This window comes from Montipora foliosa, chromosome 8 (assembly GCF_036669935.1).
Source record: "Montipora foliosa isolate CH-2021 chromosome 8, ASM3666993v2, whole genome shotgun sequence".
Classification (NCBI taxonomy): Eukaryota; Metazoa; Cnidaria; class Anthozoa; order Scleractinia; family Acroporidae; genus Montipora; species Montipora foliosa.
This window is the reverse complement of record NC_090876.1, coordinates 43,378,091-43,395,590: the sequence shown is the minus strand read 5'-3', so window position 1 is coordinate 43,395,590 and position 17,500 is coordinate 43,378,091.

The window sequence follows — 17,500 nt, the reverse complement described above, 5'->3', positions numbered from 1 at the left end:
GAAGATAGAGAGGAAGGTGTGTGCAATAGAGTCCAAGTGTCAGAAATTCCAAGCGGCTTTGCATTCTCTACAAAGGCTAAAGAGATCATTGACCCAGAAAAAGCTCTTCGTGTGTTGGAAACTGACTTTGCTGAGACAGGTGACAAGAAGAAACCCTATTCCGTGGAAGATGAGAGATTTCTGACGATCCGAGAGAATCGTGTGAAGAAGCAATCTCATGGACGGTACGAAATGCCACTTCCCTTGAAACCTGACAACGCGTGTCTTCCCAACAACCGTCAACTTGCTGTAAAAAGATAGAACCAACTGAATGCAAGATTCAAAACGAATCCAAAGTTCTTTGCAGACTACCAGACCCTTATGAAGGACCTAACTTAACAATGTCCAGAAAGAGTCCCTGATGTTCGCGTTTAAGTACAAGATGCCGAAGTTAACTATGATCCTCATGCAGGAGTCTACCATCTCAAAAACCAGGACAGATACGCGTAGTATTTGATTGTTTAGTGCAGTACAATGGTGTCAGCCTCAATGACTACCGGCTGCAAGGTCCTGTCTTTATGAATGATCTGTTTGGGACCCTGTGTCGTTTTCGCCAGGAAAGTGTTGCCTTCATGACGGACATAAAGAGTATGTTCCATCAGTTTGTGGTCTCGGAATAACAGAGACCTATTGCGTTTCTTTTGGTGGCTAAACGGAGACCCGTCGAAAGAAGTAACTGAGTACCGTATGAAAGCTCATCTGTTCGGCGCCAGCAGCTCCCAAGGTTGTGCGCACTATGGGCTCAGACGAGCAGCAGATGATGGTGAAGAAGAATTCGGTGCCGATGCAGCTACATTCATACGCAAGAATTTCTATGTCGATGATGGGCTTAAATCTGAGCCAACCGTTTCTGAAGCCATACATCTGATTAAAGCCAGCTAGTCAAGGCATCTGTGAAAAAGCGTGTCTCAGATTGCACAAGATAGTCTCGAACAAGAAGAAAGTTCTTGAAGCTATTCCAGCAGAAGATCATGCGAAGGGTAACAAGGAACTGAACTTAGCGGTAGATCCGCTAGCGTCAAAAGCGACAGCTTCCGGTTCCGTATCGAGCTTTGCGATCGCCCTTTAACCAGAAGAGGGGTGCTATCAGTTGTCGGCTCTATTTACGATCCCAATGGATACTTAGCTCCTGTAACGCTCAAAGGAAAGCAGATTCTCCAGCAAATGTGCAAGGATAAGTTATGGAGTACTTTTTACGCGTATGGGATCGAGGAGTGTTCATTTGGAGACTGCCAACTCACTTGACAGTTCGTCATTTATCAATGCACTAAGTCGTTTTATGAATCGCGAGACAACTGAGGTGCGACCAAGGAACCAACTTCATTGGTGCGCGAAACGAGCTCAAAACAGCATTATCCGAGAAAATTTAAGACCACGTCCAAGAGTACTTGTTGAGTAATAAATGTGAGTGGATCTCATTCAAGTCCAGTGCACCACACTGTAGTCACATGGGAGGTCCGTGGGAACGTTTAATTTGCACGTTTAATTTGAACCTCTCCTAATGATAGTTGGAAACCAACTCGATGATGAAACTGTGCGAACATTTCTGACGGAGGTGGAGTGTATCGTGGAGTCAAGGCCTCTCAGTGTTGACTACCTGTCTGACGCAGAAGCCCCCGAGCCATTAACGCCTAACCACCTTCTAACTATGAAACCCAAACGAGTGTTACCGCCTCCAGAAGAGTTTCAAAGACCTGACGTGTACTGTCGTATAAGGTGGAGAAGAGTGCAGTTTTGTGCTAATGAATTCTGGCTGAGATGGCGTGAAGAATATCTTTAAATGTTACAAGTTAGACACAAATGGGTTCGGCCAAAGAAAAACATCACCGTTGGTGACATAGTGATCTCTAAAGAAAACGAAGCAGCGAGAAGGAAGTGAGCAGTCAGAAAAATAGTAGAAGTGTACCCAAGTGGAGACGGTCTTGTCGGAAAGATAAAGTTACTGACGGCAGATGGAAATTTAGACGAACATGGGAAGTGCCAAGGTCCGCTTTCGTATCTAAACAGACCTATACACAAACTCGTTCTACCGCTGACTGCAGACGAAGTGAAAGACGATGATGATGTTCGCCAGGAGACTAAGGAAGTCCCCATAGAGGAGCCAGCAAAGAATACTTATCGCTTACATAAGGAACATTGACAAACCTTGCTTTTGTGAGCACTTGATTTTAATCAACGTTTGAACAGATCTTTACAGTACCTTCTGGGCTCGAGCTTAGTTTTTGTTCTAATTACATGGAAGTTCAAAGCTTTTATATTTTGCAACTGTAAAGACAGTTGGGGAGCCATGTTAGTGCAGTACCGCAGTTTCCGCCAATTAGCTAGGTAACCGCTCCTGCGAGCTGTGTTCCCGCCATGTTGTTGTTGTTCTCTTCACATGTGTGATGTGTTCTATGTCGTTAAGCGGCACTAAGTTGTTATCTCAAGCTCTGGAATAAATATATACATACTTTTATCTTGCGGATAACAACGGCGCCTGGATTTCAGTTGAAACTCCTCGGGACGCGAGGTGTGCGTACGAGGCAGTCACAGGATGAAACTGGTACAATGCGGAATGCGCTACCTGAGAATTCCTTTGCAGAAAGGCGCAAGCGCTGCAGAGGTGGGAAAAATGCCAAGCAAAGAATCACAGAAGCGTTTTTTGTTAATACCGCTGGTGGAAAAGAAACTCCTATCCTAATTGGCAGTAGTGAAAACCGCTGTTTCGGAAAATTGGCCAGATATCTCTGGTCCTTGTGGGGCTGATTATTTCAGTAATGACAAGGCGTGGATGAGGTCAGACATTATGATAAACGTCCTGACCAAATTAAACAACAAGCTTAAGCACACTTACCGACAGGACAATGCGCCCAGCCATCCCTCTTCTATCAAAGGTATGTTCTCGACTATCAAAATTGAATTTCATCCAAAGAACACCACCTCACGCACTCAACCCCTAGATGCTGGCATCATAAAAACATGGAAGGTGCATTATCGATGGAAGCTTTTGCGATGCATTGCCAGTGAAATTGATGATCACGCGAACCGGAAATAAAACCAGCGCAAAAAAAAAATGTGTTCATCTTGAAATTTTACTCGGTGACCTATCTTGATTTTTTGCATTCACGTATCAAATAAAAAAGGTGGGGTAAAGTTTTCTAGAGAAAAAATTCTGTAAACTATGAAACGTCCTTTTTCGATGTATCTTAAATTCTAATTGATAACTTTTTGTCATACTCCCTAAGAATTTAAAGAATTTAGGGAAATTTCCAAGAAAGAAATTTAAAGCGGTAGGTCACCGACTTGGTTTTCAGATAAGTCTCATAATTTGAAATTTAGAGGGCTTTTTTGTGTACCTGGCGTGTTGCCATGGTAACTGATATGACGTCACAAGTGCCCTTAAAGTATTATCTAACAGTAGAGTTGTAAAGATATTTGTAGTTTGCCTACACTATAAAATATCCTTCTTTGGCATCTTTCATCGTTTCACAAACACCATAGCAACGAAAAACCCTTTCGAACCTCCTTAAACTAGGCGAGCGATTCATCCCTAATCCGATTATAGACAGCGAATGAATCTTAATAACGCGGTTATGAAAGCAAAATGTACACAATGTCACACAACGTATAAAAGCTATCGACAACCTTACATTTTTCTTTTTACAGGTAAAGGCTCCCAGAAAACGAAAGGTTTTTCACCGGATGGAAACCGACTCATTTTCTTTCGTAAACTGTAACATGGAATTGATATTTGGACAAAAAATGGAACTGACATTTTGAGGTGTATCAAAGGAGGGTCTTATGGAGATCATAATTTTTTGGATTTCTCTTAAAATCCATGCTACAGATTTTGTGTTAGAATCTTCTCATACGTTTGCGTTAAGAATTTGTGAAAAACGTGGTTACGTCGCTGAGCTTTTAGAGATTTTCTAATATGTGTTTGAGTCAAACCACACAAAGGAATGTTAAATAGACCACAGTTGGCAAAAAAAAAAGAAGGATAATTGTTCAGAATAAAGGGAATTCTATAAATGAAGGGGACCATGGCAACAGTTGGTTAGTTAAGAGCCACCCCCCTTAACTCATGACAAAATTATGTGCTTGTGAGTATTTGGATGTCTGTGTCGCTTTATGACGTTTTTTCTTAACTTTATAGGTATGAAGCTAAATGAAGTGGTCACGGCCTCAGTTTACTGTTGGTCACTGGTCCGCTTCGCGAACAGTTGAGAGCTATAATTTGATTGAATCGGCAACCACGAAACTGGGAGATGAATACTTTACAGCATTTTACGACCACTTGATAAAATTCTTCTCGAAAGATAGAGATACTGTTATGGAGTTTGAATCTGGAACAAAGGCCGGTAAATATCATTATTTTCTCTTGCGATTGTCTCAAACCGCGCTTTGCTCTATAGTTGAAATTAGATTGAAATTAATACCTCAGAAAAATAGTTATATAATATAAAATAAAAACCCCAGAAAAATAAATAATGATATTTGGGTAGAATAAAGTTGTTGCTGTTGTTGTTGTTTTTGTTGTTAAAGTACTGATCGGTTAGCAATGGCTAGAGAATTGTGCTCTTTACTAGCTTGTGACCAGGTCTTCCGGTTGGGTCAAGTAGATAGGAAAATCGGCCAGAAGGTGAAATTTGGGAAAACGTGAGGAGTGAGGTATCCCCTTCAAACACTAGTTATTTTCATATTAAGATTACTTTCGAAACAGTAAAAATTTAACGCCAACTTTTCTGTTTAAAAGGCAACAAAATTAATTATCATTGAGACAAATACATCTTTTCTTCACAGGAAATTCTTTTTTGGCTGCTCTGGAGAATGGAAGGAAAGCTATGTTTGTTAGCTCGGCAATGGATACAAGACATAAGTCTGGCTTGCTTTCAAAAACATTGGATTGTTTAGCCGAAAAAAAAAACTGAAAACCGTTTAGGCACAGGGTTCGAAGTCAAGCTTGGAGCGGGCGAACTCGCAAGAGGGCGAAACATTCTGCTACCCCGTAGGTAGTCGTCAGGCAGAAGTTTTGCGTGGTTAATTATAACATACGTCATAGCAAGTAGACAAAAATAATTAATTACTCAGTACGCAAAAATGTGCGTAGTGAGTTATCTATTTTGTGAATGCGCGCAGTGAAATAACTGATGTATCTTGTCTTGTACACAATCTCATTATATAATCAGTACGCAAAATTTCTTCACAGTGATTTCCGTCAATTCTTTGCATGTCAATGCACAAACTCAATCGATAGTTAATACCCAGAACATTAGCATAGTGAACATACTAAGCCAGCCAAATGAGAACACAAAGTCGGGAAATAATGAGCACCCAGTTTTGGTGCCTCCTCCGCTTACGCTTTATTTTACTTAATATCAACACATTGTCTGATTTGTCAGAGGGCAAAAATGCAGTGGGGGTCGTTGGGTGTACACTATCAAAGAAATTTCCACTGATGCTAAACCTTTTAAAGCCAGGTATGTTGCTAAGGGTTACAGCCAAGTATTGATTTTCGGGAAACCTTTGCACTAACTGCTAATCTCACATCATTGCGTGTGCTAACGCAAATGGCAGCACAAAATGATTTGGTTTTGCACGAAATGGATGCGAAAACTGCATATCCCAATGCCCCTATTGACTGTGAGATTTACATGGATCAAGCTGAAGGCTTTGAAGTTCCCTCAGGGAGTGGAGGGAGACTTGTGTATAAATTGAACAAATCTTTGTATGGCCTAAAGCAAGGGGGTGGAAATCTGAGCCATGTTTTACACTGTTTCTTGTTGGAGAACAGTTCTGTTCAAAGCCCTGTTGACAATTGTGTGTATACCAAACATGTTGGAAGTGGATTTGTTGCTATGCTGGTCTGGGTAGACGACATAATTATAGCAGCAAGCAACATGTTGCTAATTTCTGAAGCTAAAGGAATGCTGAAGGAGAGGTTTCATATGAAAGATCTGGGTAGACTTTCATACTTTTTGGGTATTCACTTTGAGCAAGGAGATGGCTTTGTAAAGATGAATCAAAAGGGGTACATCACTAAGGTGCTTGAGAGATTTGAAATGTCTAATTGTAAGCCAAGGTCTACACCTTCAGAACAGAGCTTGAGTTTGACGGTGAAACCCCTGTGGATCCTAGATGATACCGTGAAGCAGTGGGTAGTTTGGTGTATGCTATGACATGCATCAGACCAGACCAGACATGCTGGGTTGTTACTAAGTTGTCACAATTCCTGGTTGCTCCCATGAAGGGACACTGGATAGCCTTAAAACATGTGTTGCGATACTTGAAGGGGACTCTTGATTTTGAATTTGTGCTATAGAAAGTGTGATGATGGTCTTAAACTGACAGGCTACAGTGATGCTGATTTGGCGTCATCTACAGATGACAGACTTAGTATCAGTGGGTACTGTTTCATTTTTAGTAGAGCCGGTCCTCTTATTTCTTGGAAATCAAGGAAACAACCAACAGTGGCTCTATCATCATATGAAGCTGAGTATATTGCTCTGGCAGCAGCAGTCCAAGAAGGTATGTACCTCACTCAAATGATAAAGGACATTGGTGAGGTAAGTGGCCAAGTTTCGATTTTTGAGGACAACTAAGGTACAATCGCCTTGTCCAAGAACCCAGTCAATCAACGGAGGTCGAAACATATTGATGTTCGATACCATTTCATTCATTTTTTTTTTTTTCGCTCTAATGATGGTAGACTGTGTACAATATTAACGTTATTCTCAATTGTCTATCGCAATACCTTTTGCCTTCATTTCAAGGAATGTGTGCTTCGTATAGTGTTTTCAGTCTAGAATTCGCCGCTAGCTGATGCACCTGCTTAAATACCTGACTTCACTTGTTGTATTTTATACCCTTAAAAACCTATTGAAAATTAAACCTAACATTTCTTGGACATATCAGGCTTTTTATACACTTTTATGTATTCGGTGTTTGCAACCGTTGCATCGAGACATGAGAAAGGATTATAAGAACAGAGTTTTGTGCCTCATCCGACATGGCGACGATGGCCCAAGGACCGCAAAGCTCCTGTTTAGTCCGTAACCTTGGAAGTCACGCTAGTACTAAATGCAAAATTAGTGCACGGTATGCAATGCCGGTACGTTTCTTTATTCCCACAAAATCTAGCAAGAGCCATTCGAAAAATGGATAACACCGTAAACCGCTAGATTATAAACCCCTGTTATATAAAGCAAATTTAAAAATTTATTCATAATTCATGAGCCTAACAGCCTATCAATGTAGTCACGTGCATGAGCGTTATATCCTGATAAAACAATCCATCCTCGTTCGTATTCTTTATATAAAGAATACTAATGAGGCATAGCTTGTTTTTCCGGTATGCTAATATTCTCCTCTCAAAATTCAAACGAGAGGGACACGCTTTTTGTGGAATGTTTTTTAAGTCGTTCTAAAAAACTAGCAGCGTGGTTTTATCGGGTCTTAAAACACTCGGCTACGCCTCGTCCTTTTAACCCTAATGAAACACTGATGCTCGTTTTTTAACATTGCTAAGGCCCGTTTCATACGGGTTTCAAACTTCGAACTTTACATGTGCCGAATCTCATGCAAATGAGCAAAAACAATTACATTTTTCGCATTTAAATTACATTCGGCTCATGTAAAGTTCGACGTTTGAAACGGGCCTAAAGCTTTTCTTCCGTTAACAGGAGCTATATGTAGGTGTTCGGAAGCAACCCCCAAAACGGTCAAACTCTGCATCAAAAGAGTTAGCTGCTGTACAAAATAAGGACGCTCTTAGAAAATAAAGATACATTTATTCATTTACCCTTCGTCTTTCCTGCTCTTTCTAAAAATTATCACAAAATTATCTGCAATCATTTACTATTGAAGGAGACATGGCCTCCAACTTGAAACCAACGACAAAACATATAAATTCTAATTTACTCTGAAACAAAGAACTGGCCGCGGATTTGTTCATAGTGTATAGAAATCTTCCCCATACTCGCTTAGAGTGATATTTCATCTAAAGTAAAGGATATTGTAAAAATTTCCATGCCAGGTTCTAGTTCACATTGACATATTATTTTCCTGAAAATTCTTCTATCTGCTTCTGCTTTCTTCATTGCAAGTGTTCACATGCAAGACGCAAATCTGATCAGATTTCAATCTCATGAATCAGGAATCGTCTGATTCAGATTTGCATTTCATGTAAAACTTGCATTGAACAAGGCAGAAGGTTCTGCCGAAACATGTCTGCAGCACTGAAAATCGTTATTTTACATTCAAAATTTATTTTGTCTCCTGCTCTCCATACCTATTTTCGATGAACTTTTTTTTTTAATATATACAATTTTAAGGTGGCCTACTAACGTTTTCCGAAGAAAAAGATCAATATTTCCAATGCTGTGAAACAAAAGCAACAGGATGTCTCTTCTGAAGTGTTAGTCACTGCAATTCATGTAAAATGTAATTTTACCTCACAAGTGAATGCAAATCAATGGAAATTGCTAAATATAGTGACTGATATTCTGGAGGGGGACTGTAAACGTAGCCGCAGAGCACGGTTAAAATTTTGGGAATAAGTAAACAATACGAAGACGAAACCGTCAACATTAAAAAAAAAAAAAAAGATCTATCAGACATTTTTCAGTTATTATCAAAATAATAAAATCGACGTTTTTGCCATATGCGAAAAAAAATATCTAATAGATTTAACTATTAATTTCTATACATGATTATTTTTCTCGATAAAGAAATTCTGAATTTTTAAGGTGGGTTCGTACGGCTAGTCTTTTAGAAAAAGGCTCTATGAAATGTCTAATTTCCAGACCCCCCTCCAGGAGCTCAGTCACAATATTTAGCATTTTTCCCTGGTTTCCATTTATTTGTTAAGTAAAATTACATTTTACATCAATTGCAGTGACACTTCAGGAAAGACATCCCGATGCTTTAATTTCACAGATTTCAAAATCTTAGATCTTTTTCTTCGGAAAACTTCAGTTAGTCACCTTATTTAACTCTACTGTTTCCCCTTTAGCAAACGTCTCCTTTTTCTTGCGTTCGCTGGACTGACGATTACGAGAAAAGAGACTTCTGACGTCTACGGTCTTAAACGGCACTGGTCAAAACGCATGCCCCTTGATGTGCTTGCTGCCTGTGACATGAACCCATTGTGCCTCGCCCATTCTTTTACAGTAATTCCACTGTGAGCCCATACTCCATGTCAAGTATCACGAGAAGATTCGGTCGCTAAGTATTCGCCGCGCATGATCAACACAGTGAGTTTCGATTCATTGCAGAAGTCCCTTTTCCCACACTCGTCAGCCCAGAAAACGCAAAAAAGAGACATCTCCTGGCAGGGAAGATTGCTCATCTAATTGCGTCTAAAATTTACGCTTTGTGATATTTTCATCCAAATTATTTGGAACCAGGAAAGTTTATAAAATTAAAATTACAGAGATTTCTACCTCTCAGCCAAAAATTCATAGGCAACATTGAAATGACAAAAGATTGATGTGGAGAACTTATTTTCGTGATGTTCTGTGAATCGCTGCTATTTGCATGTCCTTTAAATGCATCGCTTATTTTCTTAGCTTTAAAATGATGAACTGCTTTCTCCATGAATATTTTTGACAAAAAATAATAATATATACTGATCTCTTTTGTGCGGTTGGCGGTTTATGTCTAGTGAATATATGGAATAAACTCGTTTGTGTTGTCCGTATCAAGTTCTTTATCAGTGGTGGAATTTTTCAGAGTTATGCTATTGTTCTCACATGAACATACAAGCATCTTCCCTGTACTTCTGTGTTTGAAGGAGCGCAAATATTGATCTTTTATTCTCTTAATTGACAAAAGAAACAGAAAGACTATGCCAGTATCATGGCACGAGCGGCCTTGCGGAGGCTGTAAATAAAAAAGAAAAAGAATTGCAGTCAGATTGAAGATCTCAATTTACATCTCAACAAGAAGTTAAGTCTTCAAGGAGCAGGGATAGCAAACGCGCTTATGAGGGTGGTTAGGACCGCTCTCCATTCAACATATTTCCGGCGTAATTTGTGTCAAATATAACGGGCTGTTTTCTGGTTTCAACAAGCCGTTCTCAAGCTACCGCGCGTTTGCTTATTAGGAAGCTTATATTAAGCTCGAGACGTTTTTGTCAACAAGGACGGCGACCGGAAGTGATTTTGCAAAGAAAGTGACGTCACACGTCATAGACCTCAAAGTGGATATTTGGCGTATGTGGCGAAGAACAAAAACGCGAGAAGGTGAGTTTATCTTAGGTGATTTGGTTGATTTTTGTTGTTTTCCTGTTAATGCTGGACAATCAACTTTCTAATTCCTATTATTTATGAAAGAAACTCTTTTTTGTCAGTTCTACCACAGGTACACAAGTTAAGACAGTCATAAGGATGCGATAGCACGTGACGTCGCGTTATTTTTAGACAGTTGTAACGGCCGATTCAACTGATCGAGGAAAATGTTCCATAGAAACATCAAATCGCGATGTTTCTTTTCGAAACTTTATTTTATGGACAGGAAGATAAATAAAGTTCACTCACCTACTATTTTCTGCGTTGTCCTAACTGATTTCATGGGTTTTGGGGACGCTTCGATTTCCTCTTCAAATCCCAAGCGTCGCCACATACAATATAAATAGATTTGGTTTTATCAACGGAGTTGATAATGTAAATTGGCCACCGTACAGAGATTCTAAAAGCTGACGTTTCGAGCGTTAGCCCTTCGTCAGAGCGAATCCGATGCGCTCTGACGAAGGGCTAACGCTCGAAACGTCAGCTTTTAGAATCTCTGTACGGTGGCCAATTTACATTATCAACTCCGTTGATAAAACCAAATTTTTGTATACTACTTCCCCACCGACGCAGCACCACAGTTTCTTTAGAAACTACCCCTTCATTCAATATAAATAGACCTTGTCTATCCCCTGTCTATTTATATTGTATATAGCGACGCGTGGGATAAGAAGAAGAAAACGAAGCGTCCCACAACTGTCACAAATAACGTGACGTCACGCCCTCCCGCATTCTTAGGGTTCTACCGTATACCGCCTGATCAAAAAACAGCGCTGCAGACGCGAAGACTCGTGTTGCCAAAAAAACCTAGAGTAAGTCTGTTTTGAAAAACATTTGTTTTCCTTGATATATCCTTTTGTATGTGCTTCTGTTTTTTGTTTTTTTTTTTTTCCTTTTCTGTGGTCTTAAATTTTAATGCGCTGGCAACGCTAAGACAACGTTTCCAAAAAGACCATGATAAAGTGTGAAAAAAATTAATGCCCGTCAAATTTAATTTCCTTTTTGAAATTCGATTCCTTAATTTTTATTTGTCATTTGCTTTCTTTTACAGAAATGTGCCAAAATGGATTGGACAAATCAGCTAACACTGGCAGATCTGAACTTTGCTTTACATTCAGAATCATGTCAGGATTATCGATCGTATATGGATTGAGAATTTCTAGCCGTGTTGTCTTCCAATAAAACAGTAAGTTCATCCTCTGAAATCAATCTTTGATCGTAGCTCTAAAAAGCGTATCGCATATCTTTCTTAAAGAAGTTTTGATTCAGTATTAGAAAGCAGACAAAGAATCAAACCTGCTCTACAATTAAGTAGCGATGCCGTAAAATTACTGACGCGACATGCTTAATACAAACAAGTCAAGTCACAGACGCCGGTCTCGACCCAGTCTCACCTCGGCTGATTGGCGTCCGTGTCGACCAAAACGTGTCGTGTTTAAGCTCCCTATTAGCGGAGCTCCGTGCGCCAAAGGCACGCGCGCAACGCACCATGGTTAAGAAAATATGCTAAGCCATCGATGCGGGAAATTGTGGTTTTAGCTACTGCGTCACCATGCAACCGTCCGTGCATCCACGTCTCCATGTATGCCAAATGTGATCAGTATCACGTGACCATATCGCGGGCTCAACTTCAGAGCTTGGAGTAAAATGGCCGCCTCAGCGAGGGGCTATTTGTGGTTCGTTTGTGCAAACATAATTGCTTTTTATAGAAAGTTCAAAATGATTTTTCACTGAAAAACCTGTGCTAAAGGATGGGCAAAAATATCAGAGAAACAATTTCAAGCAATTTCAGAAAGGCAGCTGGAAAGGAACAGGGGTATTGAGGTAAGTGATGAAGATAAACAATTGGCGTTCAAGCCATTATTTTGAGCTCATTTTTTTTTTTTTTCTACTTCGTGGCCGTCTGTTTTGCTTCGAAGATCGCGCTAGATCGTTAAATTAACCTCAAAACTTCAAATTTTGGACTTAAATTTGATTTTAAAAAGTTTTGAATGATCTATTCGCATATTTTTTTGCCCATCGAAGTCTGATGCGTAATTTATTACACCAAACACAATCCCTTTTTTGTCGTCATGGACAAATAACAAGTGTCGACACATATGATTAAGAAAAAAATATCTAAAAAGAATTCACGGATTCTTCTTTTCTTTTAGCCAAATTTGTTGGAAATATTGGTGAACTAAATTTGAAAAACTTGTTTTGAACTTTTTGTATCAGAACAATATTTTTACACATTTTTGTACTTACGGTTGTTACTGTGAAAAGTCCTTAGTTTTTATACTGATTTTTTCTTTTTTGCTAAAAAGCATATTTTATAACATATATAATGAGATATTCTAAGCCACATTGCTATAAATAATTAATTAAAGAAAAATAAATTAGTTTCATAGGTTTTTGAGGACCCATGTTTTCAAACCGACGCAAATGAGATAAATAAGCCGAGAGCTCCAGTTTTAGGCTTGACTTAATCTATATATTATATCATGTTTGCATCAATAAAGGGAGATTCACTCAAGTTTCTTGTGATCTCGTGACAAAGCAAACAACAATTTCGTCATAGTACAGCGAAATTTTGATGCGATCGCACGGGTGAAGGCAAAGCGCCCGAGGATGTAACATGTGTTAGCTTGCATAAAACGTTTGGAAAGAGAACAAAGAGTTTAATTTGGCGCCTTGTCCTTACAGTCTTTAAAAAACTGAGGATTTGATGTTGCTTTTTAAAGATATACTACAAAGAAAAGTCTCTCAATAAAATAAGTGCGCAGGTTTTGCCTTTAATTTTTTTTTTTTTCCAGACGTTTCCGTTGCCGAAACCGTGGATTTCTCAACCACTTAGCACTTCTCCGAGTCTAATGAACTTTCTACAGGATGTCTTGTGAGGGACGACAGCACTCTCACGCACCAAATAAAATTAGCTCGCTTCAGCATACAAAAAGGAGTTTTAAGGGCGGAAAATAAAGCGTGCTGTGGCTATTAGTCTTGTTGATTCACTGGTGTTAATGGTACTTACTGCATAAAACAAGATATTAAATTCCATCAGGGCGTAATTATCGTTTAAATCGTAGTGAAGTGATTACTTTGAAACATCAATTGCATTATAATTGGCTTCAGGAAAAAAGGCCTTTATTTATGCAAAAACGATAAAATTGGGAACTCTAGTTGAGCTGCAAAATGTAATGATTCAAGAATTTATCTCACCCAAACTCGGATCAAAATATTTTCCAGATGAGTAAGGCGTCCGCCATCACTAAGTGATTTGAAAATAGTAAACGCAGATGATACCCCTGCATGAGTTCTTCCTTGTTCCAAACTCAGACTTCCTTTATGCTTATTTCATTTTGTAAGTGTACAAAATGGTACGAACTTGCTCGAGCATTTGGTTATTTATGGGCAGGCGACTGATGTTTTTTAAGTTCTCAAAATTTCAAGAGCCGTAGATGAGTGCAATTTGCGAACTTTACTCCATCGCTGCATCCACAGCTCGCAACTTCAGGATTGCACTTTATAGCCTATTTATTTATTTATTTATTTATTTATTTATTTATTTCTCATTGACTGATTAGAATACGATACTTAGTTAAGTATATAATAAGGACCTTTAGATTGGAAGACGAGGACGACTACCGGTACGAGTTTTCCGTACTAAGCATAGGCATGAGGTTTGGAGGCCGAAAATTTTCGAAGTATGCGTGCTCAGAACGGATAGCTCGTACTCGCAGTTGTCCTCGTGCTCCCATGTAAAGGTTCCTAATAAAAAAAGATAAGACGGAGCGAGAAGATAAATCACAAATGCAGCAATGAGCGTGATAACTCTTTTTTTTTTCTAGAACGAACGCAAAATAGTCTCTTGACCCCTTCCTAATCTCGGGTTAAATCCCTCAAAACTTTGAAAACAACACTGGTGTAGTTTTATACAACTTTAGCGAATTATATACCTTAATATATCTTATATACCTGAAATACCTGCGGGATCTTATGCACTTCACCTTTCTCAATTGAATTCCGTTAAAAGATATCATGCGTTTATAAACAAAACGAAGAAATTACAGGCGACAGAAATCTTTAATTCAAACTTCTCCCAAAGATGGAAACAATCATCAATAAGATTCAAACGAGCTTTCATGGAATCCACCCCCGTTTCAATTTCAAAATTCAAGTTTAAGTTTATTTTTTTTGTAAAAGCAAAGTTAAGGTTAGAAAAATATACACTCCATGTGCTTATTAATGTGAGTGGGCGTCAACATAAACATCCTTAACTCCAAGTAATAAAAGAAGAATGTTTGAATTCGTTTTTAGAAACACATTTTTGTAAGTGAACGACATTCAGGATGTAGAGAGTTCATAATTGAGTTCCAAAGTTAGCAAGATACTTTAACAGTAACTTAAGTGGCGCTTCGGTGACGTAAAAGTTACCCACAGCTGAGCGGAGGAATGAAATTTGTTTTGTTTCTGAATTTTATTCATCACAAAATCATTAGAGATATCATACATAATCACTGGATACTCTTTCAAAGTAGAGCATATTGACTGGAAAACTGAAATATTAGAGGAGACAAAAAATGGAAGGGCGTGGAATCTGTCATCACAAAAAAAGATAGGACGGAGGCTTGTTATTTTTTCTTAAATCACACCGAGAGCCGTTGCCCTAAGCAACTATACCATATTGCGTACACGGAAGTATTAGCGATCGATAAATTTGAAGAAGGGTACGTGTTTGGTGGTACTCTCGTTTTACCTATCAAAATTAAACCATCAATTTTTTTAAACACCATCAGCAATGAAATCAAATTGTTGTTTCCAAGTTGAGTGCCTGTCAATTAAAATCCCTGAGAATTCAACGTATAATCCTTATTTTCAAGAAATGTTACAGGATTAATATTAGAATTGTTATTTTGTAATTTTTTTTATGAACGGTGTGAATGTTTGGACTGAAAATTGAGAATTTATCGTAAAGTGCACAGTCCTAGCTCAATACAACCTCAAATTTAGTCCGGCATTTCAAGCCGTTGTCAAGACGCGGAACGGCAAAACGTGAGACGTGCGGAGAGTGCAGAGCTGTTGTTTTTGCTAATTAATTGAACTGAATTGTTTTATGTTGCTCTTGTCGCTATCGTCGCGCTTGCTTAATTAAGCTCTCTAATATATTTTTTGAAAGACCGTGAGTTCGCAAATTTTCAAATCGATGATCTCGTCCCTTGCGCACGAAAAGAATCTTTCGATGCATTCAATCTTTCAATCTTTCGATGCAAAGTCATATTAAAAAGTTCTTAGAATGCGTGAAAAAGGAGCACCTAAACCTTCTTTAATTAAACTCGAATAATCTTCACTGAGCGATGCGGGAAAGGGGAAAAATGTGTTACAATTTGACGTCATGATTTATTCTCATTGTTCATTTCAGTTTACATGTAGTGTCCCCCAATTAGCGCTCCAACGCTAGAACGACTAGACACTTAAATAAAGTTCCTTTATGCAACGTACTGCTTCATGGCAATGTTATGGCATCGGAGGAAAAATATAGCTTTTCTTAAATGAGTTCCTGATAGAAAGTAGATCCCCCCTAAAAGGCCGAGGTTTTCCGCATACTTTACTTTCTACGTCCAATTTGTGTCTGCTAACAACTGAGTTTCATCCGGAGGAAAGATTGGATTAGCATAGAGTCTAGACGTTTAGTTCGATACACTTCTTAATTAAGCCTGATATTTATGAAAACACTTTTTCTCCATTTGACCCTTTTAGTAGACGTTTATGACTGACACATCCTCAATAAACTTTTCACTCGATGTTTCATACTAGCACTCTGTGATTGGCCAATTCAGTCAGCAGACCGTCTCTCTGAATGCCAGTGTTAGTTCGTTGTTTTTGCTTTATACTCTCGTTCAAAACAAAGCCTCAAGATGGGATTAAAAAAATAGAAGGAAAATATACCCCGGTAGTTTTCTTTCTGAAGATTTATTTAAAATCTAAATGGTGATTCTATAGGATATTCGTAAAAATTTCGAGCGCTCCTTTGCAGGAGTCGAACATTCAACCTTCGGATGCTCTACCTTGGAGATATAGGAGACTCGTCAGTGGTGACTCACGGATACTTCTCATGCAAATGAAAGTGTCTAACAGATTTAACTATTTATTTCTATACATGATTATTTTTCTCAATAACAAAATCCTGAACTTTTAAGGTGGGTTCGTACGGCTAGTCTTTGAGAAAAAGGCTCTATGAAATGACTAATTTCCAGGGAACTTTCCCTTGAGAAACATGCATGGCGGCCCAAAGCGTAAAAAACTTCCTCAACCTCCCCAATTTTAATTAAAGTGCAACTAGGTCTATTTTTTTGTTTTTGCTTATACCGCAGATTGTCTGATTTTTGCACGCTGAGAATCTCACACTGAGATTGAAGGCAAGAAATATCATATTTAATTGACCTTTGCCGTCAACCATAACATTTCTCGCCAGATCCCTGGGGAATGTGCGCACCCAGTAATTAAAAATTACGAAAATCAGGAAGAAATCAATGCCCGACGATAACATATTAATTGATCATTATAGAAGCCTAGAATTGACCCCATTAATTTATTTCTTCATGTTTAATTAATGATCTTACGATACTAGTTAGCGTTGACAAGCGTGCGTGTATTTTAACTGAACACACGTCTTCTGAAAATCTGAGATAAGAAAGTCAGAGTTTTTAAGTTGATAATGAGCCATTTATATGAAGTAGAGAAAAAGTGTTAAAATTAACTTCACGGATTGGAAAAAAAAAAGCTATTTGTTAATACCTGTAACTTTCCATACTTTCATTTTAAAATGCTGTAACTGGCAACCAGGACAGATTTTCTCAATTTTAATTAATATCATTTTTCGTCTATAGGATGACAAATCATGCGAACAAGTAGGGCTGCATTGAATTTTTTGTTTCCCTCCAATGATGGTAGACTGTGTAAAATATTTACGTTATTCCCAGTTGTCTATCTCAAAACCTTTTGCCTCAGTTTCAAGGAATGTGTGCTTCGTATAGTGTTTTCAGTATAGAATTCACCGCTAGCTGACGCACCTGCTTAAATACCTGACTTCATTTGTTGTATTTTATACATTTAAAAATCTATTAAAAATTCAACCTAACACTTCTTGGACATATCAGGCTTTTTTATACACTTTTATGTATTCGGTGTTTGCAACCGTTGCATCGAGACATGAG